Source organism: Mus caroli, chromosome 15, assembly GCF_900094665.2.
Source record: "Mus caroli chromosome 15, CAROLI_EIJ_v1.1, whole genome shotgun sequence".
Taxonomy (NCBI): Eukaryota; Metazoa; Chordata; class Mammalia; order Rodentia; family Muridae; genus Mus; species Mus caroli.
Genome location: NC_034584.1, coordinates 90,473,891 through 90,486,377, shown reverse-complemented (window position 1 = coordinate 90,486,377; position 12,487 = coordinate 90,473,891). Strand labels below are relative to the sequence as shown.

Below are 12,487 nucleotides of genomic sequence, written 5' to 3'. Positions count from 1 at the left end.
TTGAACTCAGGACCTTCAGAAGAGCAGTCAGCGCTCTTACCCGTTGGGCCACCTTGCTAGCATCCAAAGCCTCTTTAAGAAAAAGATTTTTAAAATTAATTTATTTTTTACACTCCATATTCTATTTCCCACACCCCACTCCAGGGGACTGCATTTTTAAGTGGAAGGATCTTCCGTTTGAAGTGCCCATATTAGCTGTGATATTTTGAAAGTCTTCATACTCTTTGAGTGAATGAACTTCTTCAGTTACTGGGCCCCACAAACTACGTGGCCAGCCTAACTAGGAATAGATTATTCCTCCCTGGAACACCTCCCCTGACACCTCTAGTGATGCCGGGCACCTCTCTGTTGTGCCCTCATTTGACCTTGTGACTCTGACCATGGACACCTCCACGCTGGAATTTATCTCTATACTCTCTTCCTCTAGTTCATAGGTTCCTTGAAAGCAGAAGAAAAAAGTAGGTTATCACTGTATTTCCCGTAGCAGATTAGTAAATGATTATCTAATGCTGGGCAGGACCTTCATAAAGTTTCCAGATCTGTAACATTGTTTTTTTAACGTTGCAGAAGACAAACTGCTAAACCAGGAGTAGTACACCACGAGCCTATAATCCCAGACTTTGGAGGGGGAGGCAGGAGGATCAAGAGTTCACAGTCAGTCCTGCTTATGGGAACCTGTTGAGAGAGAGACAGAGACAAATAGAAAGACAGACTGACTGACTGACTGACAGAGACAGAGAATACCAGCCAAAGCTCAACTACACTCAAGTGTTCTCCCCGGAGCCCTGTGGCAGATGTTACCCAGTAAACAGACTGGGTGGTGACTGGTGGAGCAAAGTCCTCTTCACACACCTTCAGACCACTGTGATTGTCCCCAGAGGGACACGGGTAGGAGCTGCAATCTTAGGTCACTGGATCTATCCCTAGGCTCTCCGCTCTCTTTTCATGGAGTATAGAAAACCGTACCCTAGCGTTCCTTGATTTTAATACTTGAAGATTCCGTGCTCTGCCAGAAGCACAGGAGAGACAAACACAAATTAGCATGTTCCAAAAGAGAAACCAGAAATTTACACATCATGCATTATTCAGGCCCCACACGGGCATTAATGCCTCTATTTTCAACTAATCAAGTCGTTCTGATGCACAGCGAGTAGTAAATACAGACTAAATTTCAACACACCATAAAAGGACCTGCAGCTCTGTGTGCTCTTATCTCTGAATGAAAATAAACTAGGAGTTTGTGGCACATGCTCTGAGAAGAATGCCGGGCAGCTAACCAGAAACAAAGGGGGAGGAATTACTACAGTGTCAGCACTGCTCAGATGGCTGTAGGCGGCATGGTTGCACACACACACACACACAGAGGCTTGGGGCCTCAATGCTCCTGAGTTCAAATTCTGACTATTATATTTGCTAACAGTGTCCATTGTTTGAGGTACTTATGAAAAGGTCTCTGAGTCTGTTCCCTCCTACGTTAGCAGTAGGTGGTGACACTGACCACCTCACAGGCTTCTTGAAAGTGAGGGGAACATACCTGTGCACAGCAACATAGCCCAGAGCCCAGAAAGCTCAGGCCGCAGCTTCTGAACCTTCTCCATGGTTCTAGTGGCCAGACTCCCGGAGAACTCTGCATTTATTCCTCTCTCTCATATCCCACTCTCTTCATCCTCAGACCCACCAGATTAATCACTAATTAACAAAGACATTAATCCCAAGCCACAGTGGCTAATAAAATATCTTTGCAGAGAAATGCCCAGAACTTGTGGGTTTCTTTACTGACAGAGAGAAGTCTGTGTACTTTAGAACTAAGTGGCTATATGCAAAGTATGCGCTAGCCGCTATCACTGAGTCATCAAAAGAAGGCAAGTGAATAAAGAGAGGCCTTGCTTTGCCCTACTGGGAGAACAACAAATGGCGCCCAACGAGGCGCCTGAGCGAATGATCTTCTTAGACTCATCCCAAAGGAATTATTCTCTGTGACATTGTCTCTCCCTGTTAGCCTTAATGGTCCTCACAAATACTATTTGGTATAATAAAACAAAAACAACTCTGTAGTAAAGGCATAAAAAAAAATCCTCAAATACATATACCAAATATTTTTCACATAATCTAAGGAGTTAAAAAAAAAAAAACCTTAAAAGCAACAATTACCAGCAACCGCCTTGACCAAAGCAACCAGGTAATTCCCCAAACCTTGACCTGATGTAAAAGATAACCAATGAAATGTCAGTATCTTAGCAACGCTGCAAACCAAGTTTAAGTGTTATGAACAAGCATCCACGGAGTGACCACGCTATTACGTGGGCGTGAGCTGCCACAGTGATGTCAGGCCGGACACTAAATGTTCCAGCCAAACATAGTGTTACTCAGCTCTAGAGAGTTCCAAGCCTGACGACCTGAGACTCCCGTTAGCATGGGAGAGGCAGAAAGATCAGGTTAACCTCAGAAGACTTGACTTCCAGTGTCAAGCCTTCGCTCAGTCAGGCAGGCTCAGCCATCATTTCATCTCAGAAGCCCTAAATTCTCTTAAGCAGTTAAAATAAAATAAGAAAATACTTTGTTTATCTCAGGAGTTTCGGGTGTGGGGGTGAAACCGTGAGACATGATTTTATTGAACGTTGCAGACATAAGAAACAAAAATAAACTTGAAGTGCTATGTCACATTCAAATGCTACAGTACAAGGGCAGGGTGTGTGGCTCCATGGCACCGTGCTTGCCCGGCACTGGAAATGAGTGAATAAATGAGGTAACTATATTAAGGTCCTTAATCTGAGGTCCACAGATGGAGTGTTGCCATGTCCAATACTACATGCAAAAATACACGCGTCTATTTGAGGATGTTTTTCTGGATGGAAAGGTCAGAGCTTTCGTTAGTTTCTCGCTACGTCCCTCCCACCGTGTCCCTTCTGACTGCTCTCCCCCAGACCCCAGCATTGCTTTCTCCCCAGTTCTAACTCTACCGCAAGCTTCTGCCGCTGACTCTTAGCTTCCTTATCATCAGCTCTGTTGGTTTCTTTGTTCACATTCTTTCTATACTCAAGGGATGAACGGGTGGGTTTTAATTAATATTCTGACAGTTTAGTGCATATTTCTTATCAAGAGGCTCTTTATATCCACTGGTAAGTTTGATTTGCGTGAAACTCCCCCCCCCCACACACTCCACAATCGAATGGCTAGCAAATTATCCCAGCACCGTTAAAGAACAGTTAATATGCTTAGCCAGTTTATGACATTCCGACTCTTCACATATATTTGGCCGGCTTTGAACTCCATATTGCTTCCATTTCCCAGTGTCTCTTCGGGGCTAAGACTGCATTGTGTAACTAGCATATTGAGTTTTTTTACTTGTTTTCTGAAGTGCATAGGATTGAACCCACAACTTTAAACTGTTTAGCAAGCATGATTGCTGGGCTGTACCCTCAGTCTAACACAGCTTTTACTATCCCAGATAACTTCACAACTCACTGACTCTTACTCCTAGAGTTCTCCAGACACCCTGTTGACAGTTAGTATTAATAGTTTCATACCCACACCCACCTTCGCCCCTAACTCCCTGCTCTGGCCCCTTCTTCGCTTCCTTCTCCTTCACGTCACCACCATTTACCTTGCATATTTTCATGTTTATTGGCATACTGTTTGTATCTCCAAGTTTAAGTTCCATGAGAAACCAAATCTGGGTCTATTTGGTTGATTTTTGTATCACTGGTTATAAAATACTGCCACGTGCGCAGGAAAGTCTCAACACATTTGGTGAATTGGTGACTATTTAGGAAAGGCAGACCTATATTCAGCCACTGTTCCTCTTTCTGAGCATCCACTGGCTTCTTTTGCACAGGCAGTCTTCCACTAAGCAGTTAATTTCACAAGTACAAAACCATATCTATTGTATTTTTAATTCCACTAACGTTAACCAATTAGATTCTTCTAGAAAGGATGGAAGCTGTTACAGTATCGAATACTCCCAAATAAAAGCCATTCTGGTCAGACCTAGGTAGTGGTGAAAGTCTTTAATCCTAGTACTTGGGAGGCAGTGGCAGGCAGATTTCTGTAACTTCCAGGCCATCTTGGTCCACAGAGTGAGTTTTAGGACAGCCAGATCTACATCATGAGACCCAGTTTTGAAAGTTAGAAAGAAAAAAAAAAAAAAAAAAACCAAGCCAGTCATACATTCAAGTCTTCTCTCATGTCATCAGTATGTTTTAGCTAATTCCTTACTAAGGACCTATGTATTTTATAATATGATTATTTATAATTATTTTGTTATCGACTTATTGACACGTGTCTGTTTCTATCTGCTGTCTTTACTAAACACTATTCTACAAGCTTTGTGTAAGAATGGCTTTTGCCTTTATGCAGTCTGTTCTTATAACAATGAAATTCTGTTTTCCTATAAATTATAATTTTGAAGGCTGAGGCTATAACTCAGCTGATAAACACTTGCCTGGCACCTACAAGATCCTGGTTCAAACCCCAGTATTGTAAAAAACAAAATAAATAATAGCAATCATAGTTACAAAAGCTATTGCTGCTGCTGTTTTCGTTTTCAACATGCCAACTTACTGAGAAGCTAATGTTTTCAAAGTAAATTCCCCTTCTGCTTCTAAACACATTTGTCACCGAGTTTCCAGTCTTACAAAATAGGCCATCCTGTCACCTGAAGAAGTCATGGCTACTCTCCCTGCTCCTTCCAAGACACACATTCCTGGTTCACCCCTCGTCCAGTTGCCCAGTAAAATCTCTATGAGCTTGTGTTTGCATTTCTAGACATTAACTCCACTGTAAGGTCAGGAGAGTAGTAATGGCGTGTTCTCTTTTATGTTTTCCCTACAGGTCTCACTGTGTAGCCCTGGCTGTCCTGGAATCCCTATATAGACCAGGCTAGCCTGAAGCTCTCAGAGATCTGGCCGCCTCTGCCACCACACCAGCGGCACTTGCCTGTGCGGTATGTCAGAAATTGTAATCTAAGTGAGTTAAAGCACTTGGTAAAGCTCACCTGACAGCTGCATAAAGGGGCTACAAAGAAAATTTAAGAAGATAGTGATGTTCTCCCTGTCCTTGTAGGGGTTATGAAATTGATAATAAAAAGGGGGGCTTACATTAGATTATATTTAGGAAGCTGATAATTCCTAAATATCTGCTATTACTGAATCTAATTTTAAAAAACAAACAAACAAACAAAGGGGCCTAGTCTCTCCATGGAAAGCTAAGAACCATCAAATCTCCCTCTCTATGCTACTTCCTGTTTATGATCGGAACACACGTTAAAATAGGTTAATTTGCATGTCTATGGGCTAAAACAAGGCTGTGTGAGTTTTCCTCTGGGTCTCTAAATGAGGATTTTCAGGGTGTTTCATTTGACTTCTCAAAATAAGTCAGAGAAGAAGAGCACTGGCCAGCCCTCCCATTTCTTGAGCTGAAGAAAACAGAACTGAATCTCCCAGTGCTCCACCAGCTCACTGAGTTGGCTGTGGGGCTGGCCTGGACCCTGTGGGCAGCCAAGCTTCGTGGCACCCTCTGCAGCATCCTGTTTCACTTTGCCTCACAGTTCTAACTAGAAATACTCAGACTAGAGGCTGGTGAGATGGCTCAGCAGTTAAGAGCACAGAGTGGCTTGCAGTCATCTGTAACTCCAGTCCCAGGGAATACAATGCCTTATTCTGACCTCTGAGGGCCTTGATGTACACTTCGTACACAGACACGCATAGGGGCAAAACACTCACACACGTAAATAAGTCTTAAAAACAAACAAATTAAAAAGACAAGAAAAATACTCAAATTCCCTTCCTCGGCTCCCTGGAAGTTTCTTCACTGCTACTTGACCTATCAGTGTTTTAGGAGATTATTTCTGATAAAACACGCATGGCTTCTGATCTTATGAAACTGTTTTCCCAGACGTTGAAAGAACTAATAAGTGTTAGAAAAGTCACTCGCAGCACTCCTGTGTGAGAGAATGGGAAGATGACACCGGGTCTTTGGTGACACAGACACAGACACACATTCCTGGGCACACCCATTCACAAGTGTCAGGAGCACTCCAAACCATATAGGGAGGAATAGCTGAATGGAGCTGATAACAGCCAGGCGTCAGGCCCGAGGAAGAAGCGCGGGTGCCCATTTCAAGCCATTGAAAAGTTCCATAGGGGGAAATGGCACAGCAGGAAATTCCTGACCAGTTCTGTAATTGCTTACACCAATGTGCTGGCAGATAAGTGCATTTTTGTGATTCTGCTTCTGCCCCATGTTTATGGGCTCTTCTGATCTGTCATCTGGCTCATGTATTACAGCTTCGTCCGAACACCATCCAACGGTACGAGTCAATAAATCCCTAGCTTCATCTTGATCACCTGGAAATGCTCTTGGCCTTTGCAAAGTGGACGAAGAGGCTAACAATGAAAATACTGGAGGAAATTTGCTTTAAGTTCGTCCCCAGGGAAACCATCAGGTCGGGGATTTCATAAACCGTGCTGTAATTTGCTACGATGTAGGTAAAAGATTCGGGGGTGGATGTCTAGAAGTATAAGTTAAGCCTATGCCTGTCAAAGAGTAGAAGGCGATACATAATACAGACATGATTCATAAATGCAGTGTTCTGTGTATGTAAAAATACTGCCTGAGATGTTTTACATGCATGCGCTCACAGGGTTTCATGTCATATTTACAACATTACCGCAGAGTATGGCGTCCGTTAGAAAAGCAAGTTTCTAAGAGATCCGATTACAGCCCATGCCCTCGTGCTACCTTGGCAGAACTGGGTTTAGGAACTCCTGGTTCCTTATGCAACACTGAGCAAACCCCAGATCCTCTGTGGGCCTCATTTCCCTCAGTGAGCAAATGAGAGAGCCTCCCCCACCCCTTCCAGAGCTACCAGAGTCCGTAACCAGCAACGCACAGCACCAGCGGCAGCTGCTTGCGTTAACTCAACCAGTAGTTAGACCAATAAGGGAAAGTGCCAGGATGGGTTTCCAAACAATTTCCTGGGACCCGTTGTTTTCAAATGCTGGCTGATGCAATCCTGAGTTGCATTTCCCGAGCATGGCTGTCAATGAATCACTTCCTTCAGTGGGCGGGGCAGCTTCCCTACCCGCCCGCGTTATCTTAACTATCCTTACACTGCAGGTAAGCACACAACGGGAATTGTTCCAAATGTCACACATAGGAGTCGAAGGCGCCCTCGCTGCAGGATGATACACACAGTACAGAGAATGCGGGTTGCTGACACACTGGCACTGAGTGCCAAGTGACAGCTCTGTGTCCCCAAACTGAGAGGCAGGACTCCTTGAGACAGGTTCCACTTTTCTTGTCAACTAAACTTGGTTTTCAAATTAAATCTTGTAAGGAACTATATATTGCAACAGGCAACAAAGTAACATCTTCTTGGAGTGCTTTACAGGCCCAAATCTGTATTTATTATACATTACCTAACAATGTTTTAAGGAACACAGAGAACGCAAGACTGGCGGTTATTCGGGGACAGCTGGTGCAGCAATGTCCTTTCGTTTTGTCCCCCACCAGCACTGTAACAACTGATTAACCAGCAACTGCGTACGAGAACAGCTTTTATTTGCATGTGTGCCTTGCTCTGCTTCGAGCTGAATGGGACTTTGGCTGTTTTGTGTGTGCTTACGTTTGACAGCTTCTGTAATCAGGCAGGGACCTGGAGAGACCTTGCTGCATGTGCACAGACAGGTTAGCAGGACACCTTATTGTCATCACTATTTGCCTGTTACAGCCATGGAGACCTGCAGGTAAAATGATGGCTTAGCTAAAGAACTCAAGGGACCTTGTGGGAAAGCTACCACTAACGCCGTCGTCGTGGAATGATCCAGCATGACACCTGACTGTCAAACTATGGAGAAATCAATAATCCCTGTGCATGCCAACAACCAGAAGATAGAACAGGGCGGGCCAGGGAGAGAGCTCAACACAGAAAGGCCTCTGCCTCCAGGCCTAATGATCTAAGCTCCACTCACACTTGAGTTGGTTCCCAGGGCCTAGATGGTGGAAGGAGACACACACACACACACACACACACACACACACGCACACAGAGTGAGATGTTCACAAAGACAGCAAGACAAATAGCAGTCCTCTTTAAAAAGTTCCAAGAGAATAGAAAGTAGTGTCGTGGCTTTGTTTTAAAAGACTCAGCATTTTAAGACAATGATTCTTCTAAAGTTAACTTTAAAATATTTTACCAAAAATTTTTTTACATATTTTGCACCACCACTAACAACAACAACAAAAGTTCTAATAGGATTTCTTTCAGCTTGGACAGACTCCTATGTAAGACCATAGTAAACGGACAGTAAGAGCCAGGCTGAAAGATGTCAAAGGTAATGTAAGCTGCATAAGGAAGGGCTGGGGATGTGGACTGAAACTTTAAGAGGAGAACAAAGAGGGCCAAGAATGGCATCTAACCCAGACAGCTCTGAAAGGACTGGCTGCTTGACTCTAGGAAATGAAACTAGACACCTTTTCTGTTATTCTAGAGAGCTACAGAGATGGCTCAGCAGTTAGGAACACTTGATGCTCTTGCGGAAGACCTAGGTTCGGTTCCCAGCATAGCTCACAAACACCTGAACTCCAGTTACAGGGATGAGACACCCTCTTCTGGTCCCTAAAGGCATGTGCTACACATCTACACTATTACACACATATAATAGTCTTCTTTTAAAAAAAAATGATAAGTGATTTTAGTGTGTAGATGCTAAATGAAATTCGTAATGTTTTCCTGCTCAGGAAACCTAACACAAATGTTGTGTTTCAATATCTGGGATCCATTTGCAGGTGTTGGGCTGATTATCCTAACCTGGAATTAGTTATCTCTGCCACAGAAAACAGTGATATATTTGGAAAGCTTCATACTAAAAAAATGGGGTAATTATGACTTTCAAAAGCACTTAACATGGGCATGAAGATATGGCTCAGTGGATAAAGCTCCTGACACAATGGGTCTCAGAACTCAGGCTGAAACAGGGAAGGTGTAGAAGCTACTGTAAGCCCAGCACTCGGGAGGTAGAGGCAGAGATCCCTGAGAAGGCTGGCCAGGTAGATCAGCCACGTTCAACAAGAGCTTGCCTCAATACATAGAGAGTGATTAAGGAAGACACCAACTCCAGCTTTGGTCCTCCACACATATAAGTACATGTGCACACAGGCACACACACATGCACAGACAAACAAAAATGGTTCAAATTAAGCCCTGACACTTGGCATAACCTTTTTTTTGTTTTAATGGAGTTCGGGGAAGAAGGAGCTAGAGTTTGTGTAATTAAGCCCTAGCAATTATTAAAATACAAGTACACTAGTACCTTTCCCTTCCTCTGCTCCCTATCGTTCCAATAAGATAGGAACTATACAGTGTAGGGCAATGCCTGTACATACAGTGTAATGTAATGCCTGCCATACCGAGGCGTATATACTGAACAAATGATAACTAATAGAGATACTTGGTGCGTTATCTTCTGGAGACCTAATGACATGATATTTTAAAACTATGTTAATCTAGGCTTCTTAAAGGTTAACTGATACTATTTTTAATTCCATTTTTAAAAACTGAAGTCATAAAAACAAGGGTCAAAAGGTTTTAGTGCAAAAAGTGATCAGAAAAGGAAATCCATTGCATAATTTCAAGTACAGACAGCCGTGGTTTCTAACTGTTCTCCTGTGCTTGGCCGCTCATTAGTCTCAACTGCTGCCTCCCTTTAAATATAGCAGGGGAGCCAAACAGCTCACAGTGGAGGATGGAGTAGGATAAAGTCTGGTGCATTTGAGCAACAGAATATCACATAGTTATTTAAAAAAAAATAGATCAGGGATGGAGGGATGACTCAGCGGTTAAGAACACTTATTGTTCGTGCAGTAGACCTGGGTTAATTCCCAGCACCCACAACAGGTGGCTCAGGGCTATAAGCAAATTTAAGATATAAGTATGGAATGAATAAACTCATATTTATTCCTGATGGAAATACCTTATTCCAACCCTGACCCTTGGGGACTTTGAAGTTTTGAAAATCTTTGAAACATTAGTAAAAACTGAAACCTCCCCTCTGTAAGATACACGTGGATAGACATATAAAAAACACAGGAGAGTCTGTAGAGATGGCTCAGTAGATAAGAGCACTTCGTCTTTTTCCAGAGGACCCGAGTTTAACTCCTAGCACCTACACAGCAGCTCACAACTGTCTGTAATTCCAGCCCCAGGGGATCCAGCCAAGCATGCAGTTGGTGCACAGACATAAATGCAGACAAAATACCCGAACTCATAAAATTAATTAATTAAAAATTTTAAAATGTAAACCTATGAACTCTAGATTTAATGTGATTGCAGTATGACAAAATCTGGCGGGACCTGGGTTGGCTAGTTTCATGTCAACTTGACACAAGCTAGAATTAATCCGAAAGCAGAGAACCTCAATAGAGAAAGTGCCTACATAAGACTGAGCTGTAGGCAAGCCTGTAGGGCATTTTCTTAGTGATCAGTGTGGCAGGGCCCAGCCCATTGTGCGTGGTGCCAAGCCTGGGCTGGTACTCCTGCCTGGGTTCTATTACCCTAACGAGTGATATCTACCACTAAGATTCCCATATTCCCCTATATTTCCAAACTCTGATTAGTAACTCTATTCATGGATGCTAGGTCTTGATTGGCTTCTTCTAGAGAACTATGGGGCATAGACGCTGTCTCAACCTGACCTGATACTTCCTCAGTCTTTGTCTATATCAGTGGTTCTCAACCTTCCTAACACTGCAACCCTTTAATACAGTTTTTCATGTTGTACTGAACCTATCCATAAAACTATCTTTGTCGCTACCTCATAACTGTAATTTTGCTACTGTTAATGAATTATAATGTAAATATCTGATATGTGACCCCCGTGAAAGGATCACTCAACCCCTGCCAAGGGGTCATAGACCCACAGGCTGAGAACCCATGGTCTAAACCATGACTTTACCGGAGTTGGGATTGATACTGACAGCCATCTAGAAACACAACTAGGAAAGTTAATAACCTGAGAGAATCCAAGGCTTCGGACCAGTTTGCTGAACTTTAGGACCTACTGTGTTACTCTACAGCTAACTGAGCTTTGGGACCTACTGTGTTACTCTACAGCTAACTGAGCTTTGGGACCTACTGTGTTACTCTACAGCTAGCAGAGTAGCCAATTATGTGGGAGGATGAAAAAGTCAAAAGCAAACCAGCAAAATAAATTCCTAGCTTGCCTCTCATAAGCATGGGTAAAGCAAGCCTTGCCCACCTCTGTTAGCATACCAGCTTGGCGTGAAGGTGAAAGTGTGCCCAAATGGAAAGTGGGCCCAAGGGGAAGCAAGCGACGATGCCTGCATTGACACCTGGGCATGCTACATCCAACCTACACCTGTTCCCTCCTTATTCTCTCAGAGCAACCCAACGGTGATTCCCATGATGATGGAGTGCCAGAGCCCGTGACTGGCAACATAACACTAGTCTCCTTTGGAGTAAATACGACCATTTCAAGCAGACTGCCAACAAGACAGCAGGAAGCACAGCAGATGGAAAGCCCCGAGAACAGGCAGAGAATGCTGCCTTGTGCACTGTCTAGTCGTCCGACCAGGAACGGAGGCAATCGGTGCTTCACCCTTTGATGTTCCTTCCAGGTGTACTGGTGTCCACAAGCAAGGGAAACCAAGCTTGGGCTGGAAACCAAGGCCGAAGGATCACCACAAGTTCAAAGGCAACCTGGGACTCTAGTCAGACTATTCGAAAAAAATTATAAAAGTAAATGCAAGAAAGAAGTAAGCGCTTCCTTTCGTTGTGGCTCGGTGTTCCTTATCCCATCTCTGTTTTCATGTCACCCTTTCTCTGCAGAGACATCCTTAGAAAGGGGGAGTAAGGGTCTGCCCCAAATGGTTTTTAACTATAGAAGTTTCAGAAATGAGGCTGTGTTGTTTTCAGTAAGGTAGAGGAGACCTAACTCATCCCCACCCTGAAGCCATTCTAACTGTAGACACTTAAGTAAGGGTACAGCTTAGATTACCAACAAATGGCAAAAATACAGTCTGGACATAATATTCAAAATGAACAAGAGCCGGGCGTGGTGGCTCATGCCTTTAATCCCAGCACTCGGGAGGCAAAGGCAGGCGGATTTCTGAGTACGAGGCCAGCCTGGTATACAAAGTGTGTTCCAGGACAGCCAGGGCTATACAGAGAAACCCTGTCTCGAAAAACCAAACAAACAAATAAACAAACAAGCAAAAAAGAACAAATCTAGGGCTGACTTTCCTGGCTGCCTTAGGACACTTCTCATTCTTTCTTCATGCAATGGCAAACCAGCCCTTCTTTCCTATGCAGTCCAGGAAGACATTAGCTGAGAAGGAAAGAGGAAATAAAATTCTCTGCCTTCCTTGTGGGAGTAGAGAACGAACAGAAAGCTGTTTCCTTCAACACCATGCGCAGGCAAAGGCTCGAGTCCCTGAAACCAACTGGGAAGCGTATATGACCTATGCCACA

At 43.7% G+C, this 12,487-nt stretch overlaps 1 long non-coding RNA gene across 1 annotated transcript; it reads left to right on the top strand.

The window, feature by feature from the left end:
* Nucleotides 1-2,754: 2,754 nt before the first annotated feature.
* Nucleotides 2,755-6,527, top strand: LOC115029392. Its single transcript, XR_003834944.1, has 3 exons — nt 2,755-2,857; nt 4,831-4,942; nt 6,285-6,527. It is a non-coding gene; the product is annotated as an uncharacterized LOC115029392 (long non-coding RNA).
* The last annotated feature ends 5,960 nt before the right edge of the window (nt 6,528-12,487 follow it).